The 23781-nt window shown below is 50.2% G+C and overlaps 1 long non-coding RNA gene across 1 annotated transcript in view; it reads left to right on the forward strand.

Annotated features, from left to right (window-relative positions):
• The window catches only part of LOC146851280 (uncharacterized), a 48968-nt gene extending 25716 nt beyond the window's left edge, over positions 1 to 23252 (forward strand). The window contains exon 3 of the long non-coding RNA XR_014980715.1: positions 22627 to 23252. This is a non-coding gene — a long non-coding RNA (uncharacterized LOC146851280). The remainder of the gene's footprint in view (positions 1 to 22626) is intronic.
• Positions 23253 to 23781: the final 529 nt, after the last annotated feature.

Genomic DNA, 23781 nt, shown 5'->3' on the forward strand with positions numbered 1-23781 from the left:
GCTCAATCACCCCTAGCTCCAACATCTTAGAAACCTCCTTCTTGATGCTGGCCCTGACCTTGTCAGCCCCCCGGTAAAACTTCTGTTTCACAGGCATGCTATCTCCCGTGTCCACGTCATGGACACACCAGTTGGTGATACCGGGGGTCAGGGAGAACAGAGATGCAAACTGACCCAGCACATGGCGACAGTCCCTCTGCTGTTCTGGGGTCATGGTGGGCGAGAGGACCACTCCATCCACTGACCCATCTTGCTCCTTAGCTTCCAGGAGGTCAGGAAGAGGATCGCTATCCTCCTCCAGCCCTGCATCTGTAGCAAGGAGCATTGTGATTTCAGACCTCTCAAAATGGGGTTTGAGGCGGTTCACGTGTAGGACCCTCATGGGGTTCCTGGGAGATCGCAAGTTGACCAGGTAGGTCACCTCACTCTTGCGCTCCACCATCTCATATGGCCCAGTCCACTTGTCTTGGAGCGCGCAAGGCTCCACTGGCGCCATCACCCACACCATCTGCCCAGGTTGAAATTCCATCAGAGTGGTATGCTGGTCATACCACCTCTTCATCTCATCCTGGCTGGCTTCCAGGTTCGCCTGAGCGAGGGCCCGGAAGCGCTGTGTCTGGTTGCGGATGGCCAGCACATAGCTGAACACGTCCTGGGGGGTTTTCCCAGGGGATTTCTCCCAACCCTCCTTCACCAGACTGAGAGGTCCTCTAACAGGGTGCCCGTACAAAAGCTCAAAGGGACTGAACCCTAGAGACTTTTGTGGTACCTCCCTGTAGGCAAATAATAGGCATGGCAAAAAGACGTCCCACTTCCGTCTCATGGGCTCTGTCAGCCCCATGATCATGCCCTTCAGGGTCCGGTTGAACCTTTCAACCAACCCATTTCCTTGAGGGTGGTAAGGAGTGGTGAACTTGTAAGTTACCCCACACTTCTCCCACAGAGACTTCATATACCTGGAGATGAAGTTGGTCCCCCGTCAGATACCACCTCTTTGGGGAAACCCACACGGGAAAAGATCCCCATCAACGCACGGCCCACCACTGGGGCTGTGGTTGTCCGGATAGCCTCCGGGTACCGGGTGGCATGATCCACCAGGACCAGGATGAACCTGTTGCCTAAGGCTGTCCTGGGGTCCAGTGGCCCCACAATATCTATTCCCACCCGCTCGAAAGGGGTGCTCACTATAGGAAAAGGCTGGAGAGGGCCTTTGCATTTTCCTCCAGCCTTGCCACTTGCCTGGCAAGTCTGGCATGATTTACAAAAGGAAGCGACGTCCGTCTTCATCCCGGGCCAGTAAAAGTGGGTGGCAAGCCTTTGTCGGGTCTTGTCCTGCCCGAGATGTCCTGCAAGAGGCACGTGGTGAGCCAGACCCAGTAGGAAGTCTCTGAACCCTGCGGGTACCACCAGGGTACGTGATCCACTGGGCTCAGCAAACCTAGGCTCACTGTACAACAAGTCATTCTCCCAGTAGAGAAAGAAGTTCTTCGGATCAGCACCTGCTGCCTGGTCTGCAGCCTGGTGCCGCAGACCTTCAAGAGTAGGGCATGCCTTCTGCGCTTGGCAGAACTCCTCTCTGGAGGGACCACCCTCTTGCTGCCAATGGGTCAGCTCAGGTATGTCTCCCAGCTCAGCTACCTGTTCCCCTGTAGGCTCCAGGGCATCCCCCGCAGGTTCTGCTCCTTCCTGGACCGTGGGAACAGTGGGGGTGGACGCACCACGCCCCTTGCCCTTCCTCTTTCTGGCAGGGACCTGAGCCACTGTTTCAGGCTCCAGGTCTGCTTCACAACCCTGTCTGGCTGCCATGGACCGGGTGGTCACACAGACCCACTCAGGCAAACCCAACATCTCCAAATGAGCCTGGCGTTCCACCTCCTTCCATGGAGAACTCTCCAGGTCATTACCTAGCAGACAGTCTACTGGAATGGGAATGGAGGGACTCACAACAACTCTGAGAGGACCTGAGACCCCCCCCCCCCCACTCAAAGGGAACATGTGCTACCTTGCAAAGGCGCACAGACTTGTCAGCTGACACTACTGGGTGAAGTACATCTGGAATGATCAACTCCTCAGGGACCCACTGACACCTGACCGTAGTCACACTGGCTCCAGTGTCCCTGAGAGCCTCCAACCTCCTCCCATTGATGGTCACCCACTGCCTGTACTTCTTAGTGTTATCAGGGACAGGGGTTTCCTGGACCATCTCTGTGTCTCCTAAAGAGACAAGGGACATAACTGCTAATCCCTCCAAATCGCTAGAAATTAAATCCCCACCAAAAGCTACACTAGCTATACCCGGGGTTGGAACACCAGAGGGTGCCTGGGATTTCTTGGGACACACAGGAGCTTTGTGACCCAATTCCTGACAGTGATAACACCTAATGGGACCCTTGTTATCCGACCTGCCCTTAGGGGGCCAGGTTGGTTTGGGTTTTGACTTGGGGGGCTGGGACTGGTTACCCTGGGAACTGTTTTGGGGCCCTTGTGAGAACTCCTTTTGGTTACCCTTGTCCCCCCCACTCTTCTGCTGGGGACCCTGCCCACCTTTGGCAATGGTACCCACAATTCCTCTGTGGACCATGGTACTGGTCCAGCGGTCCGCCTCCTTAGCAAGCTCAATGGGGTCCGTCAGCTTGCTATCTAACAGATGCTGGCGCAGCTTTGGAACACATAGACTACTCAAGTGCTCCCAACTAATTAAATGTAACAACCCCTTATAATCTGTTACCTTGCTGCCCTTCATCCAACCTTCCAGTGCCCACGAGTACAGATTCACACACTCCATCCACGTCTCAGACTCTTTCTTCTTGGAGTTCCTAAACTGCAGTCTATACTGCTCTGGAGTAAGTCCATACCTGAGACATAAGGCCTCCTTCATATTGGGATAGGTCATGGTACCTGCTAATTCTAAGGGCTCTAGAGCACTCCTCCCAGAAGCCTCAAAATGTTTCCACAGGCCCGCCCCCCAATGCTGTTCAGGCACACCATTCATTCTCAATGCAATTTCATATGATGCAAACCATGCATAGATATCCTCACTCCTATTGTAATTCTGTACTAAATCCTTGGGGATATATACTTTACCCCCCTGCACTGGCTGTGCGCTGCCACCATTTGAACCGGACTCCACCTGCTTGGCCTTGATGTCCAGTTCTCTCATGCTCACTTCATGAGCCAGAAGCAATTTCTTCTCCTCCACCGCCTTTTCTACTTCCAATTGCTTCATTTTCATCTTCATTATTTCCAACTCATGGTTTCTCACCCTTTGATTCTCCTCCAGCTCCTCTGGAGTGAGCCCCCTACTGGAATGGGAGCTGCCAGCCCTTGAGACTGTTCTGCCCACGGGCAGATCTTGGGGAACAAAACCATCCTCTTCATCTGCATCATCCTCCTCTTGGGCCTCCCACCAGGCCTTCAAGACTTTTTGGAGCTCATCCTTTCTAGCTCCACTTTTAAAAGGGCAACCACGGTCTTTGCAGAATCGCTTGAGCTCTACAACTCCGTATGAATACAAATCCACAATGGAAAACTTCAATTCTGCCTTCTCACTTGTTGCCACCTGAGACATGATGCTCTTGAAGAGTTACTCAAAAACAGAATCAAAAATAACACAGTATGTGGTTGTCTATTGGTCTGCACTTACCTAGTGATGTACACCAATTACTGTGGGTCAAGTACAAATACAAGTTCAATCCTCACCGCTGACCACCAATGTTAGATCTGGGGGTCTCTAGTTGGCAGGGTAGGTACCACTGTCCAAGTAGGGACCCTTGCTTCTTGTCAGGGAAAGGGGGATACACTGTTAAGATAACCCCTACTCACCCTCTAGATAGCTTGGCCTGAGCAGTCTAGGCTATCAAAGGCAATGTGTAAAGTATTTGTACCAACACTCACAGTAACACAGTGAAAACACCACAGATTTACTCCACACCAGTTTTAGAAAAATAAGGTATCTTTACTAAAAACTTCACAAGACCAAGTACTACAGACAAACCAACATATAATTCAAAAGGTTACTTTAAAGATAGTTCAAGAGCTTGCAGAAAGTACTCCAGGATGTAAAAGTCAGTGTCTTGCACAATGCGACTCTCAATGCACAAAATGCGACACTTTCGTGCCCAACAGTACCTGTAGTTGCGATAAGGTTCCCAAAAGCTATAACAAGGAAGCTGGCAAAGGCGATGCGATACTCCTGAGATCCTGGGGAGGCTTTGCAGCAGCCCTGCTTCACGCAGCAGAGGTGGATGTGCCGGCTCCGATCTGTAAGGGGAGGATGCGATGACTTTGGCCTTCGTTGCGTAGGTTTCTTAGGGGGAAGCTTCACGCACAGGTTCGATGCGACACGCTTCGATGTGGCACGATGCGCGGCGCAGCGTTGTCTTCCGGCGCCGCAACTCTCGATGCGCCACGGAACGGGACTCTGCGTCGACGCACCCGATGACTGGAGACTTTCACGCACCGGCAGTGGTGAGGCTCGCATACTGGTTCTGCGACGACCCTCGCAATGTCAGGAATCTTCACGCTTCGGGACGATGCTCGACGCACTCGGCGATGCGGGGACCCTGCGTGTTGCGATGGTGCCGCGATGAAATTTTCCATGCACTCTCGTTCTTGCGACACGCAATCGGATGATGCGTTGGGTACCAGTTGCTCTTTTTCACGCTTCTGCTTCCCAGCTCCCAAAACACAGCAAAACGACCTCCTGAGGCCCCAAGACTGGGCAAGCACTCCAAGGCAGGTCAGAACTCTCTCAGCAGAGTTCCAGGGGAGCTGGTGGTGAAGTCCTTTTGTTCCTGGGACTTCTTAACAGGGAGCCAGCTCTTCTCAGGCCCTTGGAGATCAGAATCAAAAGAAGGGGACACAGCAAAGTCCTTCCCCTCTCCTTGGCAGCAAAGCAAAACAGCAAGCAGGCAGTCTTCTCCTCTTCAGTCCTTTTCAGCTTTCTCCTTGGCAGAGGTTTCTTCTTAGTTCCAAAGTGATCTAAAGTTTTAGGTGTCTGGGGTCCTCTTCTTATACCCCTCCAAGTCTTTGTCTCTCTTTGTTCCAGTGGGGGGATTCCCCTGCTCAAACCGGTTCCTGGGTGTGCTCTGCTCTGGAGCACCTGGTTCCTTTCAGAGTGAGGGGCAGGGTCGTTAGACGCTCAGCAGGAGGTGGAGCCTTCTTTGTGCCAGCAGAGGCAGAGTCCTCAGCCTGGCCAGCAGGGGGTGGAGCCAGCTTTGTGTTGGCAGAGGCAGCCCTATTCAAACCCAGGGACTACTCCTCCCACCCATATAAAGCAGATCTCCCTATTCACCCTGCTGCTGACTCATCCAGGCTCCTGGAGCCACCTGGCCCATCACATGACACCAGTCAGCCAACCAGCACACAGGCACACAGGAAGGTTAAACAGGAGAATAGCTACTTTCTAAAAAGTGCTATTCTCACACAGTGAATTTAAAAACCATCTTGCTAAAAAGATGTATAATTAAATTCTGAACACAGAGATACCAAACTTGGATTTTCTATCTTGCCCTTATGGGAAGATAGGCATGTAAATAGCCTTCCCCATTCTATCCTATGGGCAAGATAGCCTCTCAGCAGTGAAAAACGAAAATGGCTGTAATTCACTACCAGGGCATGTTACACACCTCAGTACATGCCCTGCCTTTCAGATACACTGCACCCAGCCCAGGGGGGTACCTAGGGCCACCATAGGGATGACTGACATGTACAGAAAGGGAAGGATAAGGCCTGGTCAGTGAGTGCACTGGCCAGGTCGACATGGCAGTCCTGGACTGCACATAGGCACTGCAAGCAGGCCTAAGACATCATTTTAGCGCTACTCCTGTGGGTGGCACAATCAGTACTGCAGCCCACTAGTAGCATTTGAATCACCAGCCCTGGCACACGGAGTGCACTTTACTAGGGGCTAACAGGTGAAACAAATATACCAATCATGGATAACCAATCAATATAACAATTTACCAAGGGAGCACTTGCACTTTGACAATGATCAGCAGTGGCAAAGTGCCCAAAGCATCTAAACCAGCAAAAACGAAATCCAGCATAGCATCAAAAATACAGGAGGTAGAGGCAAAAAGTCAGGGGTAACCACGCCAAAGATGCCAGGTCTAACAGCCTCCCTCGGCGCTACCTTCCTCCCCCCTCCCCTCTCCCGGCCCCAACCCTTGAGCATTCTGCTAATGATAACATCTTTTGCCGGATCAAACCCCATGAACAAACTGCCATGAAAGGATATCCCCCCCAGCTTCCCCGCTATCGTTGTTGCAGACAAACCCTTATCCATGCAATGCAAAACAAACTGCAACACTCCCTGTTCAACTTCCATATGAGGTCCTGTTACCGACTCCCCGCTCCAGCCCAGAAAGGATCCAAACTCTGCCCAGGCCAGCCTGTAGCTGCATCTCGTGGTGTCGGTTATAGACTTCTCCACCAGGCCTATCGCCCTCGGTCCCCCCAGGCCCAGATGCCGTCCGGCAGCTTGGTCTTGCACTGTTCCGCTCCAGGTGCCAGTCGCTGGAACCGTCGCCACTGTGAACGAGACAAGGCATCCCCAATGTCATTATTCACCCCAGGGACGTGTTTTGCCCGAAACACCATATTCAAACGCAAACATGTCAGCATGAAGCTACCCTCAGATCCCTCGCTTTCTGCCTGTTGACCAGCTCGACTACAGTCATGTTATCCGCATGAAACAGCACAGAATGCAATACTTCTCCCCTCTTTCAACCAATGTTCCGGCCATTTCTCCGCACACCACCTGCTGTCCCAAAATATCCCAAAGCCGGCTGCCCCTGATGCATCTGAGAAAATTTGCACTTGCCAGAACGTTCTGTCCTCAACAAAATCCAGAGACACCCCATTGAAATCAGTCAAGAAAATCAGCCATGTTCTCAAATCTGCCCGAACCCCCATCGAAATCCGGACCCTGTGGTGCGGTAAGACTGCCCCCGACATGACCGAGCCGCCTGCAGAACGTCCGTCCTGCCCTCACCACCCTGCACGCAAAATTCACGAAACCCAGAAGTTGCTGCACCGCCCTCAACTCGATCCTCTTCTCCCCAATCTCCCACAACAGGCATGCCTGTATCTCCATCACTTTCGCTGCTGGTAACCGGGCCATCAATTAACTGAGTCCAGTTCGAGGCCAAAAAAAGGTCAACTGACAACTGGGACCAGCTGTTTTTTCCGGCGCCAAAGTTACCCCGAAGTAGTGTGCCATCTCCTGAAATTGTGCCAACGCCCGGCCACAGTCTCCTGATTGTGCCCTCCCCAGGAAGAGAAAATCATCCAGGTAGTGTGAGACCTCCCGATGCCCACTGATCTGTGTAAAGGCACATTGCAAAAATGTGCTAAACATCTCGAACAGCGCGCAGGAAATCGCACAGCCCATGGGCAAAACCTTGTCCACAAAAATAGACCCTGCAAACTGCATCCCCAGTAGCGAGAAATCCGGAGGGTGTATGGGCAGCAAGCAAAAAGCCAACTTCACATCACACTTCGCCAACTCCGCTCCCTGCCCGCACACACAAGGCGGATCGCATCATCCACCAAGGAATACAGTACCCTGGAATCTGCTTCTGCGATGAAATCGTTCACAGACGCCACTTCCGGCCAGGAGAGGGGATGGATCATCCGGAACTCGCCCGGCTCCTTCCAGTGGTGAAATGATCAAGTCATCTACAGGCCAGTCCGCAAACGGGCCTGCTATCCTGCCTGCTTCTACCTCCTTCCTCAATTTGTCCGCCACCACCTCCGGTAATTCCTTGGCAGATTTCAGGTTTTCCGCCCATCTCTTTTCTCTGGGGCCCTGATACCCCACCCGAAAGCTTTCCGTAAACCCCCACTGAATTTTCAATGCCACCTCCCTGTCGGGGTAACTAGAGAGCCTGGGACCCATTGCCTCAATCTTAACTGGTGTAGGCGCCCTTTTGCACAGCCTGCTCCCTCACTTTCGTAGCCCGCCATTGCTCAGAGGGCCAGTCCAAGGTGAAGCATTGCGTAAGCGCATGACGGCCCCCACATTTGGAGCATTTGTGCTTGAACTTACAAGGGTATCGCGAGCAATTGCCCCTGTTGTAGCTCCAACAGGCTCTGGTATTGTTTCCCCCGGGGTTGTTCAGTGCCCCCCCGCCTCTGCCAGAAATGGGATTACTGCCCCTCGCCCCAACATGGGCGGGACGCTGGCGGAAAGGACCAGTACGTGTCCGGCAAACCAAAGGTGACGACATCCACTGCATCCACAATTCCTGGTCAACTTCCCTTCTCATCGTAGCTCAACCAGGCAAATGCCCCAAAATGCATCTGGGCTTTACTGGTGCTAAAGCCCTGTCCAGATGCTTCTCACAATAGATGCTGGCATAAATGAGAAAGGCTGACGTCCAATGTTCCATGTTCACTGGGACACTCGGCCGCCTCATGAGCTCCCATTCCTCCTCTATAGAGCCCTCCTTCACCTGTATCTCCCTGTGCAGGAATTTAAACACATCTACATATTCGTGTTTCCAGATTCTATTCCTCGTTTTGTCTGACAGGTGCGACCCCAGCGGCATACCCAAGCCCATATAAGGCAATTTCTTGTGATGCTTGTCTTCCCCCTTGTCACCCTTCCCCTCCGACCCGTCTGTCTTGTCAGTCTGTATGCTCACCACCACCATCTGCTTGTCCCCCTCCACTTTAGCCCCCACTGATGTTGCTGGCGTGCCCTGCGGCAACGCTATGGAATCCCTCACCGACCCCTCCCCCACACCTACCGACCGGCAAGCCTTCTTCCTCCCATCTTTGGGACCGCCATCCCAAGCCACCCACCATGCACCCTCACCTGTCACGGCCATCTGCGTCTCTCCCATCCGACCTCTGACGGTGCTCCTCGTCGTGTTGTCCATCCTCGCCCTGCTTCTCGGCGTCTTCACTGCCTGGGAAACACTAAGGCTGCCGTTGCTCTTCTCCTCAGCCACCCCAAGTCCATTTGTCTCGTCCTCGTCATCCCGCACCTCCCCTCCTTCCAACTTATCGCTCTCATCACCATAATCCAACTCCACCACAGTCTCCATATCCACAGGCGTCCACAGCACATCACGCACTGCTCTCTTCACACCTTTGCCCTTCGATGCATGCACTCCACTTCCACCTGCCACACACGCCGCCATTGCCCGCTCCCACGATGGAGGGAAGACCGCTGCAGACCCCCCTGCTGCTTCCAGACGGCGTCCCAGGGCCGTCTTGCGCCCCGCCGAGCTCCCCAGCACTCTGCTGACCTCCGCCGGCTTGGATACCCCCACCCCCCAGGTCGCTCCAACCCATGCGGGCCCCAGCACCATCGGTCCTCAGAGGTGTCCTGGCCGTCCCTCCCCCTAACTGATGTCACCTGTCCTCCCACACCCACCTGCTCTTGGACTGCCTCTCCCGTTCCTCCTGCTCAGCCCATCTTTCTTCTTCAGACGTGGGCGTAGGGGGCCCCTCCGCCTGGAATCCCACCCCTCCTCACCCCTGGCCTCACAAAATGCCACCCACCGCATCTCCGTCTCCTGGATAATACGGCGTTGGTCCCTGATCTTCTCCTCAAGGGACAAACCTTACCATCTGGGGAGAACAGGGGGAGGACATTGCTCATCCCCAGCCCCCTGCCCGACACCCCCTGCGCCACCTTAACTTGGACCTGCCCCTGTGCCCCCCAACCCCTCCTCCGCATCACCTGTCTGTCCCTTCCCCAAGCCTCCTGAGCGCCTGTCAACCCTTTCGGGGTCCACTGGAAAGGTCAATGGGAGCGTCCACCCAATGCCCTTCCTCACTGCCTTGCTCTGTGCCCCATTGCCCATGGGTATTGCCTGCTGTGTCTCCATTCCCTCAGGGCCCGCCCTGACCCGCCCCCCAGCCCTAGCACACCTGACCTCCCGGCATCCCCGCCAACCGCCAGTATCAAAATCACAGTCCCCCGCCCATCTGCCTCCCCGCTAGCGGCATCGGCACTCTGCCTCGGCCCCTGGGGCCCCTGGAGCCCTTGTAGCCCACCCACCTCCCACAGGGGGCCATCCACAACCAGCGCGCACTTGCTCAGATGCAGAGGCAGGCTCTGCCACTGGCCGCCGTGCTGTGACGTCTCTCTCTTCACCACGCCCCCTTCCAGACGTACCTCTAATGATCGGTGGCGGCTCATTCATACAAGCCGCCACCGCCGCCGCCACTCCCACGGACGCCGCACGCGGGGCCCTGGTCATCCCCACCCAGGGCCGAAGCAGGTCCGCTCGGCCAGCGTGGCCCAGCACACGCAGGGCCTCCCTCACTGCCTCCGCCGACACCTCAGTCATCGTGACCACGGCCCCCCTCCACAGAACAGCAACACGCACCTACCCACAAGCCTAAAGAATCCTACCCAACACTCCTACACAATCTAAGGATCCTCCTTTACAAAACTTCTAAACCCTCCCGATGTTGCCAGAATACAGGAAGAGGAAGTTGCCCTCCTCCCCTGTATTCTTATACCCCCTTTAACACCACCCCCTAACCCCAGCCTAGTCCTTCCTGCGCGAATGACCCCGGGGAAGATTAGTCTGCGATTTTGCTTCCCCCAGGGCCCACCACAGGGTGGGTGGTTTCCAACAAGTAATATAAGGAAAATTGGGTAAATAGTGCTTTAAAAATGACATGGAGGGCATGCGGTTTCTGCTCAAGGAATATGTGAGAAATTGTTCCATTTAGAGCACAACATTAAAGAAATATTGGACAAACTCAGTGTTGTAAATCGCAACTGCTGACTGGTTTCCAGGTTGAGTGCAAAGCGCCATTAACACACTCTCCTCACCCTTCTTTCCGTGTCTTCAGCGTACACAAGCACAGTCTCTTTATACGTCTATAATCTTCTCTACCCTTCTTTCTTGCACACCAATTCTCCTACACTGTATGGAGTTCATTCACCACTTCATGCACAAACTACCTATCCCTCTCAATCTTCATTTCTATCTATTCTATACAGATCTCACCACCTATCTGTTCACCATGATACAAAATTCCAGTACACAAATTCACTACTCCCCACACAATTTGACAATTAACAATTCAAATTCAAACCACATAATTCCACTATAAACAACATAAATCCACTCCACTGCAATAAAAAAATAAGTAAAAAAACATTGTCATTTACAATGCAAATAGCTCTAACTTTCACCAATGCGAGACCAATTTGCATTGCAAATGCTTGTTATCAGTTGGTTTGGGCCTGGCAAGTGCAAGATTTCGTGACCTCAGTTAGTATTGTAAAATTTCACTCTGGCCTGAGAATCTCGGGCCCAGTCTTTTTTTTTATTACTAAATCTTTTTTATTGAATTTTCCAGATTCAAACAAAGTATTCAATAGTATCATCAATTACAAGTGACAGACAATTAAGTTACATTGCATCACTGGAACATGGCTGACGTGGGTTTTCTGAGTGTTTGGTTGTGTTGTGTCTTGTGTGAACAGGATGGAGATATATTGGGCCGATGTTTACTGTCTCTGGTTGTAGGGTTCTGTCGACGAGTGTCTCTTCTGTAAACACTATTTCAGACTGAGGGTATAACTCGGGGAGTGTGGTTGGGGTGGGCGTTGGGACGATGTTTGTGTGTCGCCCTTGTAGGGCCTTGCTGCACTTGGGCTCTGAGTTACTATTGTAGTATTTGAAGAGATGTACTATGTCCCGGGGAGGTAGGAGGGGGGGAGGGCTGAGTGGTGTCCGTGTGAGAGGGGTTGCGGGGCAGAAAGCTGGCAGGGGGCCTCTCGCGTATGTTTATGTTTGGGGAGGCAAGGATCAAGGGATCAGATGCCGCGGGGGGTTCTAGGGGATGTTGTTGGTGTCTTTTTTTGTTTAAACTTTTGGAGAAGCATTGCCCATTCCGTGGGGATATGGCAGCGACGCGACCCAGTTGCCTCTTTGAGCCTTATTGTGTCTCCAGGCCTCAGCTGGAGGACCTGTAGGTGCACACCAGTGCATTGTAATGCTTCGTTTTGCTAGGAGCAGGGCTAACGATGCAAACCGTGTTTCTGTTTTCCTACCTTATAATTCCTAATGCGCAGGCTTTCCATGTGTTGAGGCCTGCGAGGCCTCCTGGTTTCTTGTAGTGTGTTGTGTATTCTCATTCAGTAGGACTGCAAAGTAGGACAGGTCCAAAACATATGCATGAATGTGGCGCTAGGCAGGTTGCAGCATGGGCATCAAATTGTGTCATGCGGTAGAATCGTTGGAGTCTCGCTGGTGTCAGATACGCCCAATGTGATACCCTTCTTGTGGTGCTCTAGAGCACTCTGCCATTCTTCGTCGTGCAATGCGCATCCAAATTCCTCTTTCCGGTTTAGCATAAGTTGGGTGAGCGGCATGGCTGCGAGTTCCAGGATAGATCTATAGATCCAGGTAATGAGGTTGCGCCCTGTGCCCATGTTCAATATCTGGTGAAATGTTGAGTGTGCCTTGGGTCCCCCCCCCTGCTGGATTCCAGGTCTCTTTACAATCTGAGATGATTTATCTATGTAGGTGGAATTGTATGGCTAGGAGTCTGCTCCCTTCTAACCGGCTTTTGAACGAACTAAGGTGTCCATCCACAAATAGGGACTCCACATCTGTAAGTGAGTGTTCTGTCTAGACGCGTACATCTCGGGATGTGTAGAGGCCACGGCCTCGGGGAATGCCCACCAGTGGCAACAGTGGGGAGTAGAGTGGTGCATTATGGGATAAACAATGGATTCGCTGCATGCAGGACATGGCCACCGCCACCTGGATAGGGCGGGTAGGGTCCTGTCGGGTACCTGGAAGGAGTAGACGATGCACCGCTGGCATCGTCCGGGGCCCTGAGTACAAGCCCGTTTCTTCCAAGTGGCGTCCGGCCATCCAGCACAACAGCCATTGGAGTTGAGCTGCGAGGAAGTAGGCTTCGGAAGATGGGGCGCCCAGTCCACGCTGGTCCCTTGGCAACTGTAGCCTCACCAGGGCTACTCTTCTGTGTCCTTTCCACCAAATCAGAGATAATAGCAGGGAGTTAAGCTCAAGTAAAACGGCTTGTGGGGGAATAACTTGTACATTTGCCAAGTGGTAGAGGAGGCTGGGCACTACCATCATTTTTCAATAAGGCCACCCTTCCTCTTGGAGCCAGGGGTAGAGCGCACCAAAAGTTGATTTGGGTCCTAATGCCCCTCAATGTGTTCTACAGTGGTTGCCTTCTAAAAGGTCCTTCGGGGAGTGGTATAGTTTGATTCCTAGGTACCTTGGGGCATCTCTGTTCCACACTAGTCTAACCAACCCAACGCATATTTCTCGTGGGGGGATGTCTGGGTGGAGAGGATATATAGTGGGTTTTTCCCAATTAACTTTCAGCCCCACTGCCCAAGTCATCTAGTGTTGCCCAGAGGGGTGTTAGGTCTATGGTGATATCCTGTATGTATATCAATAGGTCATCCGCAATAGGGACATGCTGTGGGTGTGGTCCGCTAATGGAATGCCCCAGTGTTCACCTCTCTTGTGGAGTCGGATTGCTAGTGGTTCTGTTGCGAGGGTAAAAAAGAAGGGGGAGAGCGAACACCCCTGGTCCATCCTCCTGGTTACCTGAAAGGGAGCTGAAATGTGTCGGCCAATGCGAAACCGGGACACGAGTCCAGTGTACAGCAGTCTGGTGTATGCCATGAGTTTGGGACGGACCCCCACCCGCCGCTGCACTGCGAATAAATAATGCCATGCTAGGGTGTCAATAGCTTTTTCCAAGTCCAAAATAAGGCACGTAGTGTTTTGGAATCGGCCCCGCACCCTGTCCTGGACACAGAAAAGACTGCAGATGTTCTGGGAGGTATTTCTTCTGGGTACGAACCCGCATTAGTCAGGGGGTATAAGGTTGGGGAGCATCCCAGTGTACCTGTCCGCTAGGATCTTGCCTAAGATCTTGCAATCCGATGGCAGTAATGTGATTGGTCGGTATGAAGATCATAGTAGGGGGTCTCGGTCCGGTTTCGGAAAGGTAATTAGTATAGATTCGCTCATGGACCTGGGGAGTTCCCCGTTTTCTAATGCCGTGTTGATGACTATTTCGAGTCTCTGGGCTAACTGGGAGGAGAAGGTGTTGTAATATTCTAGCGGTAGGCCATCGTGGCCTGGTGCTTTATTTCTGGCTGGGTTATGGATTGCGTTTTTAATATATGTGGATGTGATCTGTTCATCCAGAGAAGTGTTGTCAGAGGTGGCTAGTCGTGACATGGTGATGGGGTTTAGGATGTTGTCTATGTATTCCGATCTGTCTGGTGTTAGTTCTTTGTACAGTTCTGCATAATATTTGTGAAAGGCCTGCAGAATCTCTGTTTGTGTGTGAGTAATGATACCTGCCGAGTTCGTTATGCTAGTGATTGGTTGTGAGTCCGGGTTTTGATGGATTAGCCAGGCCAACAGTGTCCCAGCTCGATCCCCCCTCTGTATGTGTTCTGGCGGCGTAAGCTCTGAAGTTGTATCTGCGTAAGTCTGCTCATGCTTCCGTGTATTTGGGCTTTGCCTCTGTCAGCTGTGTTAGGGGTATCGGTCCGGTGTCCGTATCTTTCGACAGTTTCGCTAATTGCGACTCCATCGTCTGTATGGTCTGTTCCAATGTCTTTCGCACACCGGTGATTTGCCGGATACAGGCTCCTCTCATGAAAACCTTGAAGGCATCCCATTCTAATGTTCTGGATGATGTTGTGTGTGCGTTTTCGGCGAAGTAGTTTTGGATGCTCACCCTCTGTTCATGTCTGAATACCGAGTCTTCGAGGCAATCACGAGGCAGTTGTCACTTGGGGATCGGTGGTAGGGGTGGGCGCCATTGAAGAGTTATGACATGTTCGTCATGGTCCAAGAGTATTCTGCCTAGATAGTCCGAATTTTGAGCCATGTGGAGAAGTGTTGGTGTACACAAGAAGTGGTCTAGTCGCAGTCGTAGATTGTGTGGGATGGAGTGGAAGGAATAGAGTTTGATTGTTGGGCAAGTGTGTCTCCAGGCATCCGTCAGTGACCACTGCTTCGTCCATGCGCGGAAGCGGGCTGTTTGTGTTTGAACGGGGAAAGTCAGGATGGGGGGGTGGGACCTGTCCAGGGAGAGGTCTAGCGTGCAGTTGTAATCTCCTCCCAGAATCTATGGTGTGGCTGTCAATTGAGCCAGGACCTTAGATAAGGTCTGCCAGACTTTGTTTGTTCCGTATTGGGAGCAGATACTGCCGATTTGCACTGGTTGGCCGTCTAATAGGCCTTACAATAGTGCATACCTTCCCTCTGTGTCTACTCATCTACAGGTTTCTTGGAAGTGGGTCCCATATCAGTGTCCCTCGTGGGTATGCTTAGTATGTAGTGGCACAAAAAGTGCCCCACCAGCGTCTCTGGAGTTTGTAGACTTCCCCCCTGGTTAGATGTCATTCCTGCAGTACTATGATCTGTGCCTGTTGGCACAGAATGTATGTGTGGATAGCGTAGCGTTTCCGTGTAGTGTGTATTCCACGGGCATTTAAAGTGATAAACTTAATGTCTGTTGTGGGTATCATGGGGGAGTATAAGTCCCGTGGGGGAGAGGGATGTCAGGCCATGACACCTACCTGAGATTAACTAGAAATGCTAGCTAAACTATGCCTCCTAGAAGGCCACCCTTCTGGGAGGAAATTTGTTCACCATTTAAACCACGTACAATGCATGGAGCGTTTTACGTGATTCTGGTAATTACAGGAAGTGCTGGGTGCAGGGCGGCCGCCCTGCACTCTCGGATGTTCTATTGCCATACTTTTGTGTTCCGAGGGATTTAGCACGTTTGGTTCTGGTCGCTGAAATTTCCCTCATTTCCTTCTTGTTGCGGTGATCGTTTAGGAGGAGAAGGTTGCTCCTGCTGCGTTCCACTCAGCTGAGCGCGAACATTCCGTTTTGGTATCCCCCCCGCGGCTGCGGCGGGAGAAGTCCTTGATTAAACTTTCACCCGCGAGTTTACTGCCTTCCCCTAAGTAAACCGCGGTTTTCCTTGTGGCTGTGGATCTTTCGTTAGTTCAGGAGAGAGAAGGCTCCTGATGACTTGTGCAGTGTCTGGTGCCGGAAATACTGACTGAGGTACTGCCTTTTATTTGATTTTCTTTGGTTCAGCGTGGAAACCTTGTTACTACGTGACTTTGAGGGGGTTGATCTGTGTTCTGTGGAGCTGTTTCATAATGGATGTCCCAACGACGAGAGAGGAATTCTAGGATTTCCCCATTCCTGTTGCAGTATTCCTTTCCCTCACAATGTGTCGTTTCTGTTTACCTGTTATCTGGATTTCTCCTTTATCTCTCTGCTTGCTGTAAAGGGAGTATGATAAGGGTATGTATGAATATTGACTCCTTCTGCTTATATTGAAAGGGGAAGGTTGTTGGAGTATTCATTGGGTTGTGTTTGATTTCTAGGTGTTTTATTCTCCTGTGGTGAGAGAGGTATCTTACAGGACAGAGAGGATTCTTGACAGACAAGAGAAGATCGTTGACAGGTATAGGAGATGCACTAACGAGAATTTATGAGTGTAGTTAGAATTATATCCTCAACTAATCACATGCTCATTTTATTACAGATCTCCCTATTCCCACGCTGCACCTACCCGATCCCTTTCCCTCGCTTGATCGCCTCAATACTCTGGGTTATTTTCAGTCAGAGTTGGGGATGTCAGGAGGTGGACCGCCTTGAGCATCGCCCAGATCCCGTGGAGTTCACGTGGACGGGACAAGGGAGGCAGGAAGGTCATGACTAAGGGACCCCCCGTTAGGAATGTCTGCACCAACTACATGGCCTGTGTATGTCGCTGTTTGTGGTTGCCCTGTGTTTGAGGACAGGTATGGGGTTGGGACAGTGTGTGGGATAGAACTATAACTGTAACGGGGTGTAGACCTAATTCTGAGGATCTGCTGCAACCGACAGCACATCCAAACTGGTACAAACATGTACCCTCTAGTGTATCGTGGGGGTTTGGCCTGCATGTGGTTCCGGGGTTCCTGTCTGATGGAGGAATGGGCCCTATAAGCCTGTTCGGATAGTCTGTAGGGGGTTCGAGTGTGGGTAGGCAGGTGCTACAGTCGTTCAGTGCGACTGTTAGGTTACCTTAGTGAGAGTATCATGGGAGCCCTGGAATGATAGTCCATAAATAGATCCCTGCCTGTTTTTGTTATATAAGTGTATCCGCTGTTTGCGGGGTGACTATAGGTGGAGGCTCTGTGTTCCCATATGAGCTGCTTGAGTCCTTAGAATCTTCTTTGGGCGTGAAAATGTGTGGACCGTAGTCGTTCTCTGAAGCTGACAGGCCCGCTCCCAATTCCACCGCTGCCTATAGGGCCTTTCGCCTTTCCACTATTATTTGTTCTAAGTTCGGGCACTTCAGAGTCCCGGTTGGCGCTGGGTGTCTTTTCCCAGTCGACACGGGGGCTTGGACGTGTGTGTGTCTGATGCTTTTGGATAATTCTTGTGTTTGGGCTGATTTGTAAATTCAGTTCCAGCCAGTCCATAGCATCTTTCGGGTCTGTGAAGAAGACTGTAGACTCGACATGTATTATTTTGAGTTGAGCAGGGAACAATAGATGGTATTGGACACCTTTCTCACGGAGGAGGCTTTTTACTTCCAGGAAGGATGATCTTTGTCGTTGTACCACTCTAGAGTGATTGGGGAAGAGCATGGCCTGCTTATCTTCCACTGTGCTGGGGCCGTTTTGTCTGGCATCTAGCAGTATAGTGTCTATCTTGGAAGTAGAGGAGTTTGACCAGGAGGGGCAGCGGGAGAGAGCCTGGAGGTGGTCGCCTTGCCGGCACGCGGTGCGCTCTCTCAACCGAGAAGAAGGGTGTCAGCTCCGCCAGCGACGTGAATGAACTGAACCAGGTTTCTGTGTCCTTGATGGGGTCTTTCCCCACCACCCCCTCTGGTAGATTCAGTATTAAGAGGTTGCTTCACATGGAGTATCCCCTAGGTCGTCTGTCTTCTCCTCAAGCTGCTCAACCCTACCTGAACGTCTTTCATGGCATCTTGTTGTGCTTTTGCTAGGGGTTGCAGTGTGGAGAGGGCCTTTTCTCCATCTGCTACTTTATCCGCTAATTTCCTGGGGTCATCCCACAGAAGATTTAAATCGGTAGCGAGTGTGCCAAAGAGCTGCTCCAAGGTGACTTGCGAGTGTTCTATGGCTTCTAACACTATCGAGTTTGTCCGACATAGAGGTATTGAGAGTGGATTCCGTTGTCTGGTGGTGATTTTTGGAGGTTGGAGACTTGTTCCTTGTCGGGTTGGGGCCCCACTGGGGTCTGTGGTCTTCCCATGCCTGTGTGCAGGAGGGGGGCTTACTTCAACTGACTTTAGCTGGGCGTCTCGGTGCCTCTATATGATGCTGGTTTTTGCAGGGGTCCGGTTTGGGCAGTTTTCGACTCCCCTGTGATTGTTTGTAAGTCTTTTAAACTTGCCGGGACAGGGGTGATCGTTCATCCCAGTAATTGTGAGTGAGGGAGTCCCTTCACTCTTTGGTTTCATTGTGAGGACCTTGCTGGTTCGCTGTCGGTCCCGTAGGTGCGCGTCTCCTCCCTGGCACGTGTGAGGGGTTGCCTCCTGTCGTAAATTGGCATGATAGGGGAGGATTTGGAAGGCACACTGGTTCCTTCCTCACGTTTTATGGCGATTGTTGCGTGCCCCTCACTACGGTAAACGCCTCCGGGTCAGTCCAGCCTGATGGTTGAGGGACAAGACTGGAAACTGTTGACCCTTAGTCCGCTCTTTCTTCCCCCTCACCCCCTACTCTGTATCAGCCGCTTATGGAATCTGTGGGATTTCTGACCCAGTTCTTTGGTGTTTCGCCGATGGTTCAGTATTCACTCCCTTTTGGGGAGGGGGGGCTCCACCCTTCTCTTCTTTTGTCACCTGAGTTCTCTTCGCCCCCGGGTCCCGTGTTTGGCCTGCACACCGTACTGATCCCCATGGGTTATTAGGGAGGGCAGGGAGGGGTGAGCAGGGACTCACTGGTTTCCTGTTGTCCTCTCTCTGGATGTCTGACAGTCGCACGTCTCTTCGCCTCCTGGTCTTAGCCCCACTGTTCATCTGACTGCAGTTGTCCTCTCTGCTCTTAAGGCTGAGTGCTGGGGCTGCCGGCTCCAGCAGAGTTAATGGGCTATCTTGCGCTTCGACACCCTTTTCCATGAGGCCCACTTGTAGATCGGTGTTTCATGCTCCAGCTGTTGTGGTGTCCACGATTTGCCTGCTTGCTTGGTCCTTGGGATCCGGCCTCCTCCCTTCTGCGATGGCACCGCGATGTCTTCCACGGTGGTGGATGTGCCTCCAAGTGCACAGATTTGCTGTCCGCGAGTGGAGTATGTTCCTCTTTCCACTACTACCTCTGTTAAGACGCTCTCACGTCGATACGGAGCTTCCGTGGGTTGGCGGTGATGCAACTGGCTCCGCTTGTCTAATTACGGAGTTGTTCGAGCGGTCGCCATTTTGGGGTCAGGCGTTCCCACCTCGTGGCTTCCTTGATACGGCTGCCCATTAACCTTCCTTGTGCTTCCAAGTGGCGTGCCTCGTTGTTGGTCCAAATATTAGGTCTCATGGGAGCCCATCAGTCGGTTCTGGAGCCCCTACATAGTGGATGAATGGCGATTGTCGGGCCCGTGTGTGGAGCCTCAGGAGAACACATCCGCCATTGTGGCTGATTTAGCCACGCCCCTCATCTCGGGCCCAGTCTTTTGCTCTTTGTTTGTACTGCATGCTTTGAACTGACTCTCCTCCAGATGTTTATAACGGCCCATGATTGAGAGCTCTGGAGTTAAGGCTGAAGGCAGTGCGAGTGTCTCACAGTGCCTGTGGGTTGCTCAAAGATGTTCAATTTATTCGTTTATCCAATCTATGGCCTCTCTGCAGTTGCAGTTGTGATTCTGTGCAAACATGTGTGAGATACACCGTTGTCAAAATATTGACAAGGCGAAAGTAAAAGAAAATGCAGTGTTAACAGGTGAGTTTGTGTATTGTGAGTTGCAGTTGAAGTAATGGAGATGTGAGGAACTGCATTTCAGGAGTGAGTGAATAGAGATAGCTGGAAAGAAAAGAGATGAGGTGTAAGATATTCATTTGGAAGAGATATAAAGAGAACAAGCATTGGCATAGCCAATAGGTCTCGCCTTTGGGACCTTGTAAGTGTTTAGCCATGCAACAGTTGATTTTGTTGCACCAAGGATATTGTGCTGCATAACTAAATACTTAAGGCCCCAAAGGTGAGACCTATTGGCTATGCCAATGCTTGGTTTTTTTGGTGCACTAATGACATCGCCAGAGATTTCTTTTTCTGTACACAGAACCACATAAGGGATGGCAGCCCTATAGTTTTATTATTTTATGTTGTGTTATAAAATAAGTCCTCTTTAGTTCTGAGCACCATTTGATATTTCTTCTGACATGGACAAAACAGACCCCTACTTGAGCATTTCAGTTGGAGCTAAACTATAATTCTACAGCATCCTGTACCAGAAAAAATACATTTCGTAAGAATATACCATCTGATGTAAACCCTCTCACAGCTTTGATACCATTAAACTCTTAATCCTGGCACGTGCTCTGATCTAGCTCTTCTGGATTAAGCTAGCCAAAAGTCACCATAACACACCACCTTTAGGACCCACGCAAAGGATCAGCTCATGGAGAAACTGATTATCGTTTCTCGAACACAGTGCCTTATGAAAAACCCATACTACTTTCCACTAAAACGAAATAACTAATACACTAACTAGCCCATGTTCTGGTGTGAACATGGGCTACTATTGGAATTCACAAGGGCATATTATCAAGCCCTTTATCTCTGCTTTAGCGGAAATTTTCTGCCGCTAAACCAGCGATAATTTTAACGCTGTCCTTGGTAACATGCCCCTAAATGCGTTCATTTAGCATGGGATTTATATGAATGGTTGACCTACTCCATGATGTTACAAAAAATGAATGTAGAAGAGTTTAATTTTTCATCATGGTGAATTTAATTTGCTTGTTTAATTCTTACACCAGAAAATATGAAGCCTTAAAACCCTCACCATGTGGTACAGTCCAGCAATATTCCTTGCAGAGAAAGATCACACTACACTTGGTTGTTAAATCAATCTAAAAATCCCTCAGGAGAACTGTTAAAAGTATCTCCCGCAGTAAACCTGTAACCACTGAGCATGCAGTGCAGTGAATCGCAAACATGACCTGTACCGTTTATTAAGCTGCAAAATTAGCAAAACTTGTAATGGCATTAAACTAAATCTCATAGCCCCTGCTGCCTATCTTCTATACTCACCCCCAAAAAGAGACAGATCTGACAGATAAATCACACATTCCTCCTGAATTCTCACCAACACCCTTCTTCTTAGAAACAGCTAAAACCATGCTCTTAAATGTATGAATTGGGACTTAGCCAGCCAGGTTCAGAAAGGATTGCTGCTCTCTGAAGCTCGTGTCCACGTCTCAGGCTCTTCACCATGGCTCCTGGCAGAGTACTAGGGTGATCAGGTATTTTGGCCAGGTTAGCATTATGGTTTTGTAGGTGGTAATGAAGACTTGGAGTGGAAGCCAAAAAAGGCATACAATGTTGTGACTTACCGTGCGAAGATGCGTTCAATGCTCGCCGGTAATACTGTTGGAGGTACAATCGGCGGTACAATCGTTTTTCTGGTGAACTTTTAACTGTGTAAAAACTGAATTTTAATATTTTATATTTCAACTTATGAATGTGTGGCAACTTTTGTCACTGACAAGCACTCTGCACTTTATTCGAGCACAGTTCTGGGCTCGGGGGGGGACACTACTTCCGCTTGGTTAGCGGTCTAGTGTTCTTGCCAACCTATTTAATCAACAGGCTGAAACGCCCACTCAGCGGACACGTGCAGTGGGCGCGCCGCTGGCATGGCGAAGGCGCGCCTCAGGCAAGCCCGTCTGTGCCCGTCCGCGCTCAGGCCGGGCGCAGGGCCCATCCCCCTGATCATTTTATCATCAATAGAACACATTATACTAGTAGGGAACTACACATGATTAATCAGGCTGAAAAGTCTTTACAATGTCCCAGAATGTTTCCGGACAACTATCACGACAGCAGGTGGGGTTATTTGTGTACCAGCTGTCAGCTATCTCTTCTGGTACTGTTAAACCTACCAATTGATGGTCTGAGGACTACATTGGGCAATAAAATAGGTGGCAGAAATGGAGCTCCGTTGAAATGTATGTTACTTAATGTCAGATCCTTGGTGAAACTGATGGAGCAGGGTTTTTACTCTAAAACCGAATATCTGTGTCATTTTCACATGTTATAACTAAAAGGATTAATGATTAATTATTAATGATTAAAAGGTCTGTCTAATGATGACTAATCAATCTTATTAACAAGAGAATTACACGTGGGAATGCTATTGCATGGCTAAATAACAAGTGAACTAAGTTGGTGAGCAAACTGACAGAAAACGATGTCGCTTATGTGATGTTATGGTGTTTTGCGCTTCTAATTAATATGCATTAATGGCTTCTGATGTCGCAAATGGCTAGATAAATACACACACATAAGGGTATTAGCTGGGGAATAACACTGTTCAGTCATTTCTATGCAGTAATTATGTTTTGTGTTTCTTTACTCTTAAATTGACAATTCTGGCCTACTGAAAGATGGCCACCATCTGCAGCCTGCAGTCGAGTAGATGCAATAATGAAAAAGGCTTTGCACGGACTGCGACCCTGACTTCTGGTTGAACTGAAAAGCCATGAACATGACGACAAATCCAGGCTGGCAGCCAAAAAAACCCTGGATGAGAAAATTGTAGCAACTGAATAATCTGACTACATGAACTTTCGGTGTTCTCATAAGATGATACATTTTTAAATCCGAAAAGAACTTCTGTAGAAGTAACAAAATTATGGACATCTGACTTTTTATTCAGAAACTTAGAATGATCAATAATGGGAAAATTCCTGAATGTTACAAGACGACAGCTTTTCCTGTTCATCGGATGTTTTAATATTCTTTTTGTAACTTTTGAATGTAGAATTTTAGTATAAAAGTAAATAGACTAGAGAGGTCTAGCGCCACTTCTTCCCGAGCTGATGATGGGAGGTCCCTATGCTGACGGAGAGGACGATGACTCTACATGACAACAGAAGACTCAAAATTTTCTCCAGAGGACCGGTTTCTAAATTAGGATCTGACATTTAGAAAGAATAGGTAAATATGAGAGAAATGAAATTGCATTTAATTGGCTTTTCTTGAAATATTAGATAAATGAACAAACTGTTTGAATTCCTGTCTCGGGTGATTATTTCTGGTCATGTTTATTTGATTTATTGTGTATTCTTTGAAATGTATTCCTCTAGATCTTCAGCAACTAGCTGGTCGCATTGACCTCAAAGTATAGGCAGATTAGACAGAGCATATGTGAAAGGTGTGTTTCTCCTTTACAGGGCACGGATAGTGTGATTTAGGGTGAATGTTGGTGTAATGGGCCCCACCAGTGTGTGATGTGTGTATGCGTGTGTGACTGTGAAATCATTCCGTCCGTGGAAGTAGAGGAGATTCGGAAGCTCTGATCTGCACCAGTTTCTTGGTAGCAGATTGATGGTTAGCTATTGTCTAGATCTAGCGGAATTGCGTGTATATAGGCTTGTTGATTATTGATTGATATTTGTACTAACACTATATGTTGAAGTCGCGTTAAGTTTTATGTATTGTGAATGGCTTCTGGGATGTAGGAAGCCGGTGACAGTTCCGTAGTAGAGCAGAGGGAGTGTTGCTCTCGGAAAAAGGCGGGATTGTTGGCCCTGTATGCA

This window comes from Triturus cristatus, chromosome 4_1 (assembly GCF_964204655.1).
Source record: "Triturus cristatus chromosome 4_1, aTriCri1.1, whole genome shotgun sequence".
NCBI lineage: Eukaryota > Metazoa > Chordata > Amphibia > Caudata > Salamandridae > Triturus > Triturus cristatus.